Consider the following 18,973-nt stretch of genomic DNA (forward strand, 5'->3'; position numbering starts at 1 on the left):
CTCAGGTGCAATGGCTCATGCCTGTAATCCCACTGCTTTGGGAGGCTGGGGCAGGTGGATCACCTGAGGTCAGGAGTTCATGACCAGCCTGGCCAACATGGTGAAACCCTGTCTCTACTAAAAATAATAATTAAAAACATTAGCTAGGCATGGTGGTAGACGCCTGCAAGCCCAGCTACTCAGGGGGCTGAGGTAGGAGAATCACCTGAACCCATGAGGCTGAGGGTGCAGTGAGCCGAAATCTCGCCAATGCACTCGAGCCTGGGTGACAAGAGGAAGGCTCCATCTAAAAAAAAAAAAAAAAGAGAGAGAGAGAGAGAGAGAGAAAAATACCGGATTTTGTCAAATGCTTTTTCTGCATCTATTGAGATGATCATGTGATTTTTGTTTTTAATTCCGTTTATGTGGTATACCACATTTATTGACTTGCATATTTCAAAAAAAATCTCCACATCACTAGTATGAAGCATGCCTGATTATGGTGGATTATCTTTTTGATATGTTGTTGGATTCGGTTAGCTAGCATCTGGTTAAGGATTTTCGCATTTATATTCATCAGGAATATTGGTCTGTAGTTTTCTTTTTTTGGTTATGTCTTTTCCTGGTTTTGGTATTAGGGTGATAGTGACTTCATAGAATGATTTAGGGAGGATTCCCTCTGTTATATTTTGTAGAATAATATCAATCAGATTTTTAACAACTCTTCTTTGAATATCTGGTATCATTCAGCTGTGAATTCATCTGGTCCTAAACTTTTTTTGTTGTTGTTGTTGATTTTCTAATACCATTTCAATCTCGCTGCTTATTTGTCTGTTCAAAAGTATCTAATTCTTCCTGATTTAAGTTAGGAGAATTCTATCTTTCCAGGAAATTATCCATCTCTTCTAGCTTTTCTAGTATGTGCACATAGAGGTGTTCATAGCAGCCTTGAATGATCTTTTATATTTCTGTGGTGTGTTATTATAGTTCCCATTTCATTTCTACTAGAGCTTATTTGGATTTCCTCTATTCTGTTCTTGATTAGTTTTGCTAATGGTCTGTCAATTTTATTTACCTTTTCAAAGAATCAGCTTTTCATTTCATTTGTCTTTTGTATTGCTTTTTGTTGTTGTTTCAGTTTCAATTAGTTCTTCTCTGATCTTGGTTATTTCCTTTCTTCCGCTGAGTTTCAACTTGATTTGTTCTTATTTCTCTAGTCCCTTGAGGCGTGACCTTAGATTGCCTGTTTGTGCTCTTTCAGACGTTTTGATGTAAGCATTTAGGGCTATGAACTTTCCTCTTAGCACTGCCTTTGCTTTATCTCAGAGGTTTTGATAGGTTGTGTTACTGTTGTGGTCAATTCAAATAATTTTTTAATTTCCATCTTGATTTCATTGTTGACCCAATGATCATTCAGGAGCAGGTTATTTAATTTCCATGTATCTGTATGGTTTTGAAGATTCCTTTTGCAGTTGATTTCCAGTTTTATTCCACTATGGTCTGAGAGAGTGCTTAATATAATTTCAATTTTCTTAAATTTATTGAGGCTTTTTTTGTGTGTGGCACATGATATGGTCTATTTTGAAGAAAGTTCCATATGCTGATTAATAGAATGTATATTCTCTGATTATTATGTAGAATGTTCTGTAAATATCTGTTAAGTTCATTTGTTGCAGGATATAGTGTAAATTAATTGCTTCTTTGTTGACTTTCTGTCTTGATGACCTGTCTAGCGCCGTCAGCAGAATATTGAAGTTCCCCAGTATTATTGTGTTGCTGTCTATCTCATTTCCTAGGTCTAGCTGTAATTGTTCTGTACATTTGGGAGCTCCAGTGTTAGGTGCATATACATTTAGGACTGTGATATTTTCCTGTTTGTAAGGCATTTTATCATTATATAATGTCTCTCTTTGTCTATTTTAACTGCTGTTGTTTTAAAGTCTGTTTTGTCTGTTGTAAGAATAGCTACTCTTGCTTGCTTTTGGTGTCTGTGTGTATGGTAGACTTTTTCCACTCCTTTATCTTCAGTTTATGTGAGTCTTTATGTGTTAGGTGAGTCTCATGAAGGCAGCAGATAGTTAGTTGGTGAATTCTTATCCATTCTGCAATTCTGTATCTTTTAAGTGGAATGTTTAGGTCATTTACATTCATTGTTAGTATTGAGATAGATTCTATTCATCGTGTTATTTGTTGCCTGTATACCTTTTTTTAAAATTATATTTTTGTTTTATAAGTCCTGTGAGATTTATACTTTAAAAAGATTCTGTTTTGATGTATTTCCAGGATCTGTTTCAAGATTTAGAGCTCTTTTTAGCAGTTCTTGTAGTGCTGGCTTGGCAGTGGTGAATTATCTCAACATTTGTTTGTATGAAAAAGACTACATCTTTCCTTCATTTACGAAGGTTAGTTTCACTGGATACAAAATTCTTGGCTGATAATTGTTTTCTTTAAGGAGGCAAAATGTAGGGCCCTAATCTCTTCTAGCTCGTAGGGTTTCAGCTGAGAAATCTGCTGTTAATCTGATAGGATTTTCTTATAGGTTACCTGATGCTTTTGCCTCTTAGCTCTTAAGATTCTTTCCTTTACCTTAACTTTAAATAACCTGATGACAATGTGCCTAGGCGAAAATCTTTTTGTGATGGATTTCCCAGATGTTCTTAGAGCTTCTTATATTTGGATGCCTATATCTCTAGCAAGGCTGGGGAAGTTTCCCTTGATTATTCACCCAAACATGTGTTCCGAACTTTTAGATCTCTCTTCTTCCTCAGGACGGCCAATTATTCTTAGGTTTGTTCATTTAACATAATCCCAGACTTCTTGAAGGTTTCGTTCATATTTTCTCATTCTTTTGTTCTTTGTCTTTGTTGGATTGGGTTAATTTGCAAACCTTGTCTTCGAGCTCTGAAGTTCTTTCTTCTGCTTGTTTTATTCTATTGCTGAAAATTTCCAGAGCATTTTGTATTTCTAGAAGCACGTCTATTGTTTCCTGAAGTTTTGATTGTTTTTTACTTACACTATCTATTTAAGATTTCTCACATCATTTCTTGTATCATTTTTTTTTTTATTTTCTAAAATTGGGCTGTGCCTTTCTCTGATGCCTCCTTGATTAGCTTAATAACTGACCTTCTGAATTCTTTTTCAGGTAAATCAGGGATTTCTTCTTGGTTTGGATCCATTGGTGGTGAGCTAGTATGATTTGTTGTGAGTGTTAAAGAACCTTGTTTTTTTTTTTCATATTACCAGAGTTGGTTTTCTGGTTCCTTCTCATTTGGGTAGGCTATGTCAGAGGGAAGCTATAGGGCTCAATGCTGTTGCTCAGATCCTTTTGTCCCAGGGGGTGTTCCCTTGATATAGTACCCCTCCTTTTTTCCTAGGGATGTGGCTTCCCAGTAGCTGAGCTGCAGTGATTGTTATTTCTTTTCTGGATCTAGCCACCCAACAGGTCTGCCAGACTCCAGGTTGGTACTGGGGGTTGTCTGGACAGAGTCCTGAGATGTAAACTCTCTGTGGGTCTCTCAGATGTAGACACCAGTACCTGTTCTGGTGGAGGAGGTAGTAGGGGGAAATGTACTCTTTGAGAGTCCTTACTTTTGGTCGTTTAATGCACTATTTTTGTGCTGGTTGGCCTCCTGTCAGGAGGTGGTATTTTCAAGAAAACATCAGCTGTGGTAGTATGGGGAGGATCAGAGAGTGGGTGGGGCTCTCTAACTCTCAAAACTACATGCCCTTTGTCTTCAGCTACCAGGTGGTATAGGAAAGGACCATCAGATGGGGCAGGGCTAGGCATGTCTGAGCTCAGACTCTCCTTGAGTGGATCTTGCTGCGGCTACTGTGCAGGATGGGGGTATGGATTCTCAGATCAATAGAATTGTGTTCCCAGCAAGATTACGTCTGCCTCTGCTGTGTTATGCAGGTCATCAGAGAAGTGGGGAAAAGTCAGCAGTCAGGACTTACCCAGCTCCCACAAAACCCAAAAGACCAGTCTCACTCCCATTGTTGCCTCCACTCCTAAAAGCACCAAGTCTGTTTCCAGGCAGTGGGCAAGCAGGGATGAGAACTTGCCCCAGGCTACCATCCTCCCAGCTGTGAAAGCAAGTAGGGCTTTCGTGCTTTCCCACCTGTGGAGCTGCATATGGGATTCACATCCTATCCCACGTTCTGCCCAGGAGAGTTCTCATTCATTTGGAATTGTTAAAAGTTCAGCTAGATGTTTTCTTCTTCCTGTGGCCTTTTCCCAGTACTGCTAGCAACCTGCCCCAAGGTCCCCCGAGGGGCAAGGCAGAAATGGCTTCCTAGGGGACCCAGAGAGCCCACAGGTCCTTATCTGTTGCTTCCTCTACCCCTGTATTTTGCTTGACTCTCTAAATTGACTCAGCTCCAAGTAAGGTCAGAATCTTCTCCTGTGATCTAGACATTCATGATCCCTAGTGAGGGTGTGTGTTCAGGGGTGGTGGATGATCCCCCTTTCCTACTTTCACAGTTTGGGCACTCCCAATATTTGGAGTATCTCCTGGTTCCTGCAGGAGCAATCTGCTTTCTTTAGAGGGTCATGGGTTCTCTTGGCTTTTCGGATTTATTCGTGTAGTAGTTCTAAAGCAAACATTCACAGTGCAATACTCCACATGCTGCTCTGTCCATCCAAGTGGACGCTGTAATCTAGTCCTGCTTCCCAACTATCATGATCCCCCTATCCAGTACTTTCTTAACTAGAGAGAAGTCAATGCCTGTCTTTAAAGCTTTAAAGGGCAGGCTGACTCTCTTGTTGCAGGCTAATGCAGCTGGTTACTCTAAGTTGAAGGCACTGCTCATTTACCATTCTGAAAATCCTAGGACCCATAAGAAGTATGCTAAATCTACTCTGACTGTGGCTTAGAAATGGAAAAACACAGCCTGCATGACAGCATACCTGTTTAAAGAATGGTTTATTGATTGATAATGCACATGGTCACCCAAGAGCTCTGATGGAGACATTCAAGGAGACTAATACTGTTTTCCTGCCTCCTAACACTATATTCATTCTGCAGCCTATGGATCAAGAAGTAATCTTGACTTTTGAGTCTTAACATTTAAGAAGTAGGTTAAATAAGGCTATAGGTACCATAGATAGTAATTCCTATGATGGATCCGGGAAAAGTAAATTATAAGACTTCTGGAACTGTTTCTTCATTCTAGGTATTATTAAGAGCATTAGTGATCCGTGGGGTAGGGTAAATTATCAACATTAACAGGAACTTGGAAGAAGTTGATTCCAACTCTTAAAAATAATTTTAAGGGATTCAATTATTTTAAGGGATTCAGCAGAGGAAGTAACTCTAGATGTGGTAGAAATAATAAGAGAACCAGAATTAGAAGTGAATCCTAGAAATGTCAGTCAATTACTATAATTTCATAATGAAGCCTTACTGAATGAGGAGTTACTTCTTATGGATGAGCGAATAAAGTAGATTCTTAAGATTGAATCTACTCCTGTTGAAAATGCTGTGGACATTGTTGAAAAGACAAATAATTTAGAATGTTACATAAACATGGTTGAAAAAGCAGTGGCAGGGATTAAGGGGATTGATTCCAATTTTTAAAGAAGTTTTACTTTTGGCAAATGCTATCAAACAGTATCACATGCTGCAGAATAATATTTCATAAAAGGAAGAGTCAATCAATGTAGCAAACTTCATTGTTTCATTTTAGTAAATTGCCACATACAATGATGATAATACAGTTCAGCAGACAAAAACTGATTAGCAATAGTAAGTGTTTCACTCCTTTCTGATGTAAAACAAAATGTTACAGCCACTCAAACTTCAGAAACAATCATCCTGATCAGTCAGAAACCATCAACATTGGGGAAAGAGCAATCAGGAAAAATAAAATAAATAAAAGACACCCATATAGGAAAAGAGGAATCCAAATTATCTCTGATTGCAGATGATGCGATTTTACATATAGAAACCCCATAGGCTCTGCCTAAAAGCTTATTGATCTCATAAAGAACTTCAGCAAATTTTCGAGATATGAACTCAACGTACAAATATGGGTAGTATTTCTATACACCAACAACATCCAAGCTGAGCTCCAAATCAAGAATGCAATCCCATTCACAATAGCCACACAAAGGATTTAAAAACCTAGGAATACAGCTAACCAGGGAGGTGAAAGACCTCTACAGGGAGAAATACAAAACACTTCTGGAAGAAATTAGAGATGACATAAACAAATAGAAAAACACTCTATGCTCATGGATAGGATGAATCAATATTGTTAAATGAACATAATGCCCCCCAAAATTTACAGATTCAATGCTATTCCTATCAAACTTCCAATGACATTCTTCACAGAACTAGAAAAACCTATTTTAAAATTTATGTAGAACCAAAAAAGAGCCCAAGTAGCTAAAGCAATTCTAAGCAAAAAGAATAAAGCTGGAGACATTACATTTTCTGACTTCAAACTATGCTACAAGGCTACAAAAACAAAAACAGCATGGTTCTGGTAGAAAAACACACATACACCAGTGGAATAGAATAGAGAGTCTAGAAGTAATGTCACATACCTACAACCATCTGATATTTGACAAAATTAACAAAAACAAGCAAGGAAGAAATGACTCCCCATTCAATAAATGGTGCTGGGATAGGGGACTATCCATATGAAGAAAACTGAAATTGCACCCCTTGCTTACATCATATGAAAATCAATTTTTGTTGATATACAGAAAAGAACTTAACATGATTTAAAGACAAATATAAAACTCAAAACTATAAAAACCCTGCAAGATAACATAGAAAATATCCTTCTGGACATAGGACCAGGAAAATAGTTAATGACAAAGACACCAAAAGCAATTGCAACCAAAACAGAAATTGACAAATGGGACTTAATTAAACAAGGAGCTTCTACGCAGTAAAAGAAACTATCAACAGAGTAAACAGACAACCTACAGAATTGGAGAAAATATTTGCAAAGTGTGAATCTGACAAAGGTATAATATGTAGAATCTATTGGGAACTTAAACACATTAACAAGCAAAAACCAAACAACTCTTGAAAAGTTGGCAAAGGACATGAACATACATTTTTCAAAGGAAGGCATAAACATGGGCCAAAAAGCATGTAAAAAAAGATACTCAGTGTCACTAATCATTAGAGAAATGCAATTTGAAAACCACAATGAGATACCATCTTACACAAGTCAAAATGGCAATTATTAAAAAGTCTAAAAATAACAGATGCTGGCAAGTTTGTGGTGGAAAAGGAACACTTACATACACTGGGAATATAAATTAATTTGACCATCAGGGAAGGAAGTTTGGCAATTTCTCAAAGAACTTGAAACAATAATACCATTCAACCCAGCAATCCTGTCATTGGGTATGTACCCAAAGGAATATAAATTGTTCTACCATAAAGACACATGCATGCACATGTTCTTTGCAGCACTATTCACAATAGCAAAGAAGTGGAATCAACTGAAATGCCCATTTATGGTAGAATAGACACACACACACAAATTATGGTACATATACACCATGGAATACTATGCAGCCATAAAAAAGAACGAGATCATGTATTTTTGGGGAACATAGAGCTGGATGGTATTATCCTTAGCAAACTGACACAGGAACAATAAACCAAATATGGTATGTTCTCACTCGTAAGTGGGAACTAAACATTGAGTACATATAGACCCAAAGAAGGAAACAACAGACACTAGGGCCTACTTGAGAGTAGAGGTTGGGAGAAGGGTGAGTATCAAAAACTACCTATCAGGTATTATGCTTATGACCTTGGTGAGGATACTATCTCTACACCAAACCCCCATGACATGGCATTTACCCATATAACAAACCTGTGCATGTAATCTTGACCCTAAAACAAAAGCTAAAAAAAATTGAGGCAAGACCCTCCACCAGCAAAAAGATTATGACTCACTGAAGGCTCAGATGATTATTAACATTTTTGCAATAATGTTATTTCTAATTAAGGTATGCACTATTTTAGACATAATGCTACTGCACACTTAATAGACTACAGTATAGTATAAAGTTAACATTTATGTGTATTGGGAAACTAAAATTTGTGTGACTCCTTTTATTGTGATATTTGCTTCCTAGTGGAGATCTGAAACAAAACCTGCAATATTTCTGAGGTAAGCCTATAAGTAAAGTGAAATATCATTTTTTACATGATAATTGCTGAAAGAACTTGTAGGCTAAAATATTTCTGGTTTTCCCGAATAGGGATGTAAATGTACATATGTGTGTATTTAGACATATACATATGCAATGTTAGAAATAGAAATGGTAAGGATGTGAAATGATAGCCACACATATGCATTACTTTTGAATATTACAGATCTGGAAAGAAATTTGGCAAAATATATCACATAATTTAAAATCATTACTTTCTTTGATTAATTAAATTTTGGAGATACTTAAACAATAATTTAATATGTGAGGGTTAGTAATCTGCTTAAATCAGGGGATGACCAACTACTATTTATAGGCCAAATCTAGCCTATAGCATTTTTTTAAAAATAAAGTTTAATAGGAGAACAGCCCATGGAATTTATAAAAAGACGATTTATTTATTATTGTTTTTAGCAATTTTGTGCCACTAAAGCAGAGTTGGATACTGGGGACAGAGACAATATGGCCAGCAAAATCCAAAGTATTTGCTATCTGGCCTTTGACTAAAAAGGTTTGCAGACTCTCTTTTCGGCCAATATTTTTATTTGTTTATTTTTGTTGTTGTTGTTTTTTCACAACTTTTTTTTTAACTTTTATTTTACATTCTGGGGTACATGTGCAGGATGTACAGGTTTGTTACACAGGTAAACGTATGCCATGGTGGTTTGCTGCACAGATCAATCCATCATCCAAATATTAAGCCCAGCACTCATTAGCTTTTCTTCTTGCTTCTATTGCCCAAAGCAGTTAATAGACAGTACTATTCCCATTAATCTACCATTGACATTCATTACAGAATTGCAAAAAACCTATTTTAGAATTCACATGGAACCAAAAAAGAGTCCAAATAGTCAAGACAATCCTAAGCAAAAAGAACAAAGCTGGAGGCATCACATTACCCAACTTCAAACTATACTACAAGGTTACAGTAACCAAAACAACATGGTAGTAGTACAAGAAATGACACATAGACCAATGGAACAAAGTAGAGAACTCAGAAATAAGATTGCATGTCTACAACCATCTTATCTTAGACAAACCTGACAAAAACAAGCAATAGGGAAAGGATTCCCTATTTAATAAATGGTGCTGGGAAAACTGGCTAGCCATATGCAGCAAATTGAAAACTAGACCCCTTGCTTACACCTTATACAAAAATTAACTCAAGGTGGATTACAGACTTAAATACATAAAACCCAGAACCTTTGGAACCCTAGAATAAAATCTAGGCAATATCATTTAAGACATAGGCATGGGCAAAGATTTCATGATGAAAACAAGAGAAGCAATTGCAACAAAAGCAAAAATTGACAAATGGAATCCAATTGAACTAAAGAGTTTTTTCATAGCAAAATAAACTATCCTCAGAATAAGCACAAAACCTACACCTTAGGAGAACATTTTTGTGTTATTCTTTGCTACAGAAAAATGAGGACAAACTGCATAACTAACAACAAGCTACTGGTTAGGTAAATTATAAAATATCTTTGAGATACATAACAATGTTAAAATGAAACGGGTTTATATGAAGGTTTTAGTGTGAGAAAATGATGATAATTTAATGAGCAATTGTACTTGGTGCTTTTGAATCTTCTTTGTTACTTTACATTCTTGCTGCCACTGTACATTAAAATCACAAACTTGTTAGATGTTTGCTCAGCGCTAGTCACTAGAAAAGATTCTGAGGTTCCAACATTGAAAGCCACAACTTAATGATTGCAGAATAAGTGAAAAGTCAGGGAAATTGAGAAATAAATACACAATGACAGAGCCTGAGGGCAAACTCAAAGAAGTTGAAAATAGTTACTTTGCAATACACTTTACTGAAAGTCAGTTTTCAAAGTGTGTTTACTCATGTGAGTTTTGATTGGTCCTAAGTGATTCTTTGCATTTTAAGAGGGCTACTTTTGAGCTTGGCTTTTTGGTCCACCTCTCTGAGTTTGGTCAGTTTTAATACATAGGCTGTAACAAGATTCTGCTTCTCTACTTGCATCAACTGACTCTAGGTCTTTTGGTGTAAAAGAGAGAAATGGAAACAGCCATGGGAGAAAGAGCTATAAACCAGGCTCTGGACGTATAGCTGTGACTTGTATTCTAGACTCTTCTTAGGTTGATTTTTTTTTTTCTTTTTTTTTGCAGGGGGTGGTGTGCAGAGTAGCTTCATCACCCCCAAGCCTAATACAGTCTGGTCATCTTCATGGCAGAAGCAGGTCAGCCGATGTCACTTGTGGGCTTTTTCATTTTAGTGACTAAATTAATTTTGTCTTTGCCTTCTGCACCTGTGCACACAAAACAAACATGGGCAGGGAATGGTATAAAAAAAACAAAACAAAACAAAAAACAAAGCTCAAGAGTAAATAAAGCCATTAAAAGCAATTTCAACCTCCTGTAAGATGGATATATCCTTTGACTGGAGTTCCTAACTGTAGGCATTACATTTGATTACATTTGTTCATTTTGAGCAATATTGTGTAGGCTGATGCCCTAAAAACCTCGTGGTATAAGTTTTTGTGTAAGATTTCTGCCTTCAGATCACCTGGAATTTTAGAGATTTCTACTCTCATTGTTTTCAGTCCCGCCATTAACTTACTTTCTTTCTACCCTGAAGTTGCTCTGCCCAGCACCCATGGCATTCTAAATAAAAAAAAGAACAATATAATGTGTTTTGCAGCAACTTGGATGGAATTGGCCATTATCCTAAGTGAAGTAACTCAGGGATGGAAAATGAAATACCATGTAGTTTTGCTCATAAGTGGGAGCTAAGTGATAGGCACCCAAAGGGACACAAAGTGGTATAATGGACATGGAGTCTCAGAAGTGGGAGGCGGTGGGACGGCGTGAGGGATGAAAAATTGCTGATTGGATATAATGTACACTATTCGGATGATGGGTACACTAAAAGCCCAGATGTTACCACTATAAAATTAATGCATGTAATCAAAAACCACTTGTATCCCTAAAGCTACAGAAATTTTTAAAAATGAAATCAATAAATCAATAAGACATATAAGCCTTCTCTTTCTTGGAATCTTTGTACTCCCTGACCCTTTGGCATAGGCTGACCTTTCCCCAAGTAGTTCTCTTGTTCTTTCATTATTTTAATTCTCAGGTCAAATGTCCCCTCTTCGGTGAGGGAATTCTGACACCTGTATCTGAGTGGCCGACTGTCACCTTCACTTTGCTGCCAGCATTTTCTATCCCATCATCTGTAAGTTTAGCAGTCATTGCTGTATACAATTATATTTTAATTTTTTTGAGACATGGTATTTGCTCTGTTGTCTAGGCTGGTCTTGAACTCCAGACCTCAAGCCATCTTCCTGTTTGGCCTCTCAAAGTGCCAGGATTACAGACATGAGACACCATGCTCAGCCTATCTCATTTTTAAAAATCCATGTATCTGTGTATATAATTTACCAACTGTTTATTTCTTCCAACTGTACTCTATGTTCCATTGGAGCTTGGATCTTGACGTGCCATTGCAGCAGGGACCTTGCTTACCATCTTCAGCACCAGTAATATGCCTGCCATTTACTTGGTGCCCAGTGTCCACTTGTTTATTGAGGATCTAATGGATTATTTATGACCAGTTCCTTTTCTCTGTTTTTTTTTTTTTTCTTTACTGGATGAAGAAACTGTATCTTTTGGGCATTTTATCGTCTCTTGTGGTTTTCAGTCATCTCTACAAAGATCATTTCCAAATCTCTCTCCAACTCTAATCTTCCTATTAAGGTTTGGACTCAGGAACTTTACTCACAAGCACTGCCAGTTGTATTGTAAAACTACATGTAGTCAGGATGACCCATGGCTTACTTGCATCTGTGGCTTAGCCATGGGGGTTAACATCCTACCTTTTCTTATATTCCCCATGCTATTGTTTCTGTATATGCTTTTTTCTTTTTTCTTTTTTTTTTTCACTTTTCTCCTGGGTTTATGTTCTCTCAATAAATTGATTGCCACGAAGCCACTTCTTTTATTATATTCTGACACAGGAAACAAAGTGACTTTTCTTCAACAGTAACTGTATAACTGCAGTACTTATTTTATAAAAGAGGCAGTTGATAGTTTCTTTAAGATACTAAGAATCAACCACCTCTGTGGCATGTGAAGTCATTCTCAAAAATTCTCCAACTTCAACTGTTAGTTCATTTTTTCTGGGCTGCCTCTCTTCTCTTACATGGTGCACAATGCTCATTGCTGCCAGGCCACGCTCTGGTAGCATTTCATTATAAGCTTAGCAGGATGGAAGAGAAAAAGTGAGAGAGAACTTGGAAGAATTCTAACTCTGTGACTGCCATGCCTTGAATGCTCCAGAAATGTTAGTTCAACTTTAAATAATCTCAGTCTAGTTTTTTTTTTCTTGCTCTCTTTTCTACATATTAGTGCCTCAAAACTTTGTTCTATCCTTTTTTGTTTAATTCCAGTACTACCTTATTGAGAAATAAATAATTACATTATAGTAAGTGCTTGTTACGGTCTGTACTATGTTCAGGAAAATATATTCAATAATGTAGACATAATTTATATATATCCGTGTTCAATTTGGTATGATTATTATTATTTAACATGACCCTTTTGAACTAGTTCAAAAATGTCAACACTTTGACCTGAGGAAGTAGAGGCTCATTTAGATTAGGCCACTTGATGAGACCATGCAGGCAGTCAACACACTTTGGGACAGCGATGAAAGAGGAAGGTAGCCTTTTGAAATGTCTGCAGTACCCATATAGATAGCAAGTGCCAATCTTCACATTTCTGCCTTCTGTAACAAAAAGGAAAATACTTCTTTTTTCTTAAAGACATCCTCTGAGTACATAACTTTAAACTTGTTGACACCAAAACAAATATTTTTCAGTCATATCCTATTCTCTGAGATATAGTAGGTGAAAAGCCACAAATTTATAAAATTCACCTCAAAGAATTTGTCTTATGTAGATAAAACAGAATGAAACATTTCATGCTATTTTTTACTAATAAAAACAATCACTGGAACCAAACATGTTTCCTGGCCACATAGTCTTTTGGACAATAAAAACGATTGTTAGGGCATAAGTCAGGTCCTTCTTTGCTCATCCAGATGACAACTAGCATATCTCACTTAATCATGGGCTTTCAAAGACCCATCTACAAGCATTTGATAAACAACCAACAAGAGGTATAGAGTTCAGTTCAACAATATATAAAAATCAGCGCTTCAGGCATGACGAGAACTGGAAACTGTGTTTATCTCATGCCAGCATCTTATAGATTACAACGTTGAAGCTGATAGAAGTTCAGTGAGTACAAGCTATACAGCTTATTAGTGTCAAACCAAATCAACTTAAGTATTTATGGATAATTGCTATATAATTGCTATGATAATTGCATAACTCTATGTAGTAGAGACATGATTTACTCAGACCTTTGTTAAGAATCTTATAACCTACTCGGTAGTCTGACCATACATGAAATAAACTACTATGCAAAATGAGCATAGTAGCATTTAATAATAAGCCTAATAGAATAGTTTCATGTATTTCTTACATACCATGAATTCTGACATATCTTCTTAATATGTTGCAGGTATTTCAAAATAAGCATTCTCAAAATTAATCTCATTTTCTTACTTTAACATTTAGTTTTTCCACTACACTTATGATATTTCTTTGCCTTGATTTATCAGGACTGCTTAGACACAAAGCATAAGAAACTGGGTTTTAATAGGCTAGTGTTTTCAATCTGGACTGTAGACTAATGTGACTAATGTATTTTGTTTATTTGTTTGCCTGAAGCCTCAGCTTACCTAGTAACTGAGCATTTTTAGAGGAAGCAACTCTGCCCTTCTCCTAGCATAGTCAACATATTTTTCCTGTTTTCTGTGCATTCTAATGCCCCCTAGTCTGATCCTCATGAAAGCAATTAGAAGCAGATCAGTGGCCCCAGAAAAGAGAGGAGAAGCATAGAAAAAAGGACTAAAAATAACCAAAGAAGGGTAAGGGAATTCTTATTCAATAGTATGCTAGTTGATTGCCTTCTTTATGTAGATGTGTTGATCTGTGTTTGCTCAGTTTAATATTTGCCTCATTCCAATGTCCTCTTCCCAATCACTGTAAACAAAAACAAAGACTTCTCATTGGAAAAATCAATCCCTTCAAAAATGATATTTCCCTGAGCTGTCAATATGCATGAAATTGCTATAGATTAAGATCATCATTCGTTTGCCCGGTGAGTAAGTGAGCCTCTTGGCTGTTCTTTCTCTAACAAAGTAATGATGTTGTTTAAAAACTTTTGGAGCAAAATAGATTTGGCATTCAGATGCTACTTCTGAGACCTTTGATATCTTAACCTGATGCAGTATCAAAACAAAATACGTATATGTCACTTATTGAGTGTCTAATGTCTGTCTAATGCTTTACGTAAGTTGTACCATTTAATTAACCTCCACATCGCCCCTTGGGAGAGAGAAAGATATTATTATCCCCTTAAATAAAAAGAAAATAAGATGGAATGGCTAGCTTGAAATCATTTAGCCAATAAATTGCAGAATCATGAATCTAATTCAAATTAGCCACATCTCAAGGTTACTATTAGCAAGGTAGAAATGTTATGTTCCTGGAGTGATGACAATGCAGATACTGACTTCAGGAGATTTTGTGTCCCCTACCCCAAACTCTAGATTTGGTAACAGTGTAAACCTAGATGCTAAAAAAAGGATGGCCAGAAAAAACACCTAAGTCGTGGTTGAAGATAAGGCGCAGGAAGGGCACTCCGACAAAGAGGCAGATTGAAGACGTGATCTTGCACACAGAGAAGCCATACGTTTTACCAAGGAGTGTGGGCTTGGATGATTCATTGTTTTGAAGACGTATTCAGAAGAGAGACTGCCAGTTTTACCCTTTGGAAATGCCATATACTGGTAATATCTGGCCTCACAGCAGTTCTTCATGAGCATAAAAGTCAGAAACTACATGAGCAACTTCTGATCTACTATAATAAAACCCTATCTTATCAACATAAGAACATAAATAATATATATTAACAAAATTATTTCTTCTCACAGATATTAGTGTATCCATCTGAGGGGCTGAAACGTAGGATGATATATTACAATCAATCAGAAGATACCTTACATGCTATTTGCAAGCTTTCATCACCATAGGGATCTTCATTACAATATGTATCGTTAGTAGGCATTTGCTCTAAGGTAAAATATTTTGGACACCTGGTATGCTAAGCAACTTAAGTAGTAGCTCTTTCTAGTAAAGAAAATCGAATTTCCAAAACATTTTCCTATATTAAGCCATATCTACTTATTCATGACCTTTTTATGATTGTTTCAAGTTTTCCATCTGAATCTAAAAAGATACCCTCAGATTATTAATTGTTTTAGTAATTCAAAACTGCTTTTATAAACATATAACCATTTTTTAATAAAAGTTTTGTGGACCTTAGCCTGAAAAATACCAAAGGAGACTAAAGCAAGTCCAAAAGTCTACATTTCAAATAAAATATCACAGAAGAATCTGGTGCCAAGCTGGATTGAGGAATTAGTTTTGTACCTCTTTCTTTACCCACTAACTTCCTGTGAGAAAATTCACTCATCTTGGTTTGCTCTTCTCATGACCCTGAACAAACAATGGTTTCTGTGATCTGTGATGATAATGTCTTTTTTTAGCTGAAAATTTGTTTGCTACTACAAATAAGAGCAGGGAAGACAATATTTAATGCTTTCATATCCTATAATAATGGTCAAAACAAATATGTAATATTTCAGTAAATGCAGAACTTATAAAGACTCAGATCCATTAAAAATGAAAGCTTATATTATCCTACTAAGTAAACCTAGATGTGCCATCCAGTTGATGTGCTGGTTTGGTGCAACAATAGCATAAAAGGGGTAGTAGAAAAATAGTGAGAAATACAGATTATATGTTCATGTCCACTTAAAAATGTGTATGTTTCTTTACCCATCAACCAATGATTTCTTCCATCTCCTTTGACTAATACTGTCTATAAGGAGCAGTGATAGTATTTAAATCCATAATTTAGTTCATAAGTGTTCAGCCCACAAGGGATTTTGAGCCTACCAAAAATGGAGAACTATTAAACCATCACCTTCCTTTGGCTCTAACTCTAACAAATGAACAAAATAAATTGACCTATGGACTATAGCTAGCCTTTGCACTTTCTGTGTGGCCTAGAGAATCTCAGGACTTTAGCACTGTTTAAGAGGGTAATCAACATGAGACTCCAATTCTTTTCAAATATAATATCCAACATATAGGTGCATACAGACACATTCACAAATCAATACATTGGACTATATCAGCAAGAGACAGCAGAAATAATTAATAAAAACAGATCCACTGGGGCTCCAGATATTGGAAGTATTACTGTAAAATAATATTTTAATCCATTCAAGATGATAAAGCCAAGCTTCAAACTTTTGGGAAGAAAAGCAAACTAGTAAAAATTTATGTAGATTTTAAAATATGTATATGAACATGTATATTAAGCTTATAATCTCAGTTAAATTGTACTGCAGTAGAACAGGAATAGCTGAAGGAAAACTGTGACCAAGAAAATAGGTCAGTAGTTGCTATTTAGAGTAAACCATGCAAAAAAAAAGGTAAAAATGCAGAAATAAAGGTAAGCAACATAGAGAATAGAGTATTAGTGTACAGCACATATTCTACTACAGTTTCAGAAGATAAGAAGAAAAAAAACTGGGAAAAGTAAATTTTTTAAGAAAAGAAATGCCTGAAATTTTTAAATAACTGATTAAGAACATTATAGATCCAAGAATTGCAGAAACTCTCAAGGAAATTTTTAAAATTTCCCTGCTTAAACATATAAGCATGTTTACAGTTGTGAAACTGTACAAAAAGTCAAAAAGAAATAGCAAAGTATTTTCCAGTTTAAGAAATATAAGAGATTAAATGAAAGACAGACTTACAGCTGACTTCTCAACATCAGCAATGGAAGTTACAAGGCAATTGAATCATGCCATTAAATTCAGAGAAGTAACAAAACTTTCCAAAATTAGAACATCATGAATGAAAGAAAAGAAATTTCAAAATTAAAGTAATATAAAGACCTTATCAAACAATTGGAACTGAGAATCTTGGCCACCAGAAGAATAATACTAAAGAGAACTGTAAAAGTTTCTTTGGGCAAAAAGTTAATGATTCCAGAAGAATGGTCAGATGCAGATCCAACAAATCTGTGATTATACCTAAAAGTGAATTTTGATGGTATAAAGCAATAATGATATAATACTGTCTTCAAAAATGCATTGAAATAGAATTATACAACAATAAGCCATAAAAGGGAAATTGCAATTGGAGTAATCCAATATCCCTTACTTTCTATAAGAAGGATAAATATGTCTATTAATATGAAATGTTTCAAAATCAGGAATGCATGTTGAAATTTCTAGCATCTCTGCTAAAATAGTTAATGGATTACATTCATACTAATAGAAAAAAAATAGTGAGATAAATTCAAAAATGACAAGAAAAGAGTAAAAGTGGTCCAAGGAATAAGTGAGATGATGAAAATTCCAACCATATTAGTAATTAAATAAAATGCATATGAACTAATTTCTTTGGTTAAAAAAAGAAAGCTTAGAAGGCTGAATGACAATCAAACCACAATATGTTAAATATAAAAATAGTATTTAATATAACATAAGAATTATTAATAATACAATGAAAATACTAGACAAAATCATGAAGGCATACCTATATTGATATCAAAGTAAGCTTTAAGAGAAAAAATTTACCAGAAGCCATGGTAATTTCATAATGATAACAGATTCCATTTATCAGGAAGATGATTTTAAACTTATACATATCTAATTATACTACCTCAAAAATATAAAGCAAAAATTAATATATATTCAAGATTAAGTAGGTATACCAACAATTACAGTGAAAAATACTATCACATATTTCTGAGTAATCAGTTGAGTAAGCAGGGAATACACTCAGTGGATAATTAAAATAATTAAAAAATATGACATAAGATATAAAATATAGAACTCAAAATTGGATTGAAATGTATATGTAGTTTCTGTGGCAACAGTGCACAAATGCTAGAAATCAATAGCAAAAGTGTAAAGGTTAACGTTAGACTATATTCAGATATTATGATTCATAAATGAGGCATGAACCAAACATTATATTAAATATGGAAAATATTTTGATAATAACTGCATATCAAAATTTTGGGTATTTTTATATTTAGAGGAAAACATATAACCTTATGTGAATAGCTTAAAAACAAAGAATACCAATGAGAATATTAATGTGAAAAATATTTATCTTGCTGAATTACAAAAACAAATTCTAAACATTCCCAAAAGACTAGAAAGGAATATATTATAAAGATAACAGAAAAAACTATATTTAGAGGGATTTATACATATAAATGTTAGTTTCTGAAGAGACTAATACAACTGATGGATCTGAAACCTTGTTGATTAAAAGTAGGGAGACAGAAAAAAATATAGTGGGGTAGAAAGGAAGGAGGAGAAAAGGAGGGAGAGAACACAGGTATAATTGTCATTATCAGCATGAAAAATGCAATGCCACTAACGTTTCCTGAAGAATTAAAATTATAGGATAATATTTTGAAGAAATCTATGACAAAATGTTTGTATGTATATGTATGTATATACGTTTGTATGTATATATGTATGTATGAAATGATAGAATCACAAGGATAATATTACTTAGTAAATTTGACACAAAATGACAAATCTTAACTGATCATATAATGATCAATGTTCATTATTTAGTAATTAAAGTCTTCCCAGGAAGATTTTTCAGGGCC

The sequence above is a fragment of the Colobus angolensis genome, unplaced genomic scaffold, assembly GCF_000951035.1.
Source record: "Colobus angolensis palliatus isolate OR3802 unplaced genomic scaffold, Cang.pa_1.0 Scaffold20, whole genome shotgun sequence".
Classification (NCBI taxonomy): domain Eukaryota; kingdom Metazoa; phylum Chordata; class Mammalia; order Primates; family Cercopithecidae; genus Colobus; species Colobus angolensis.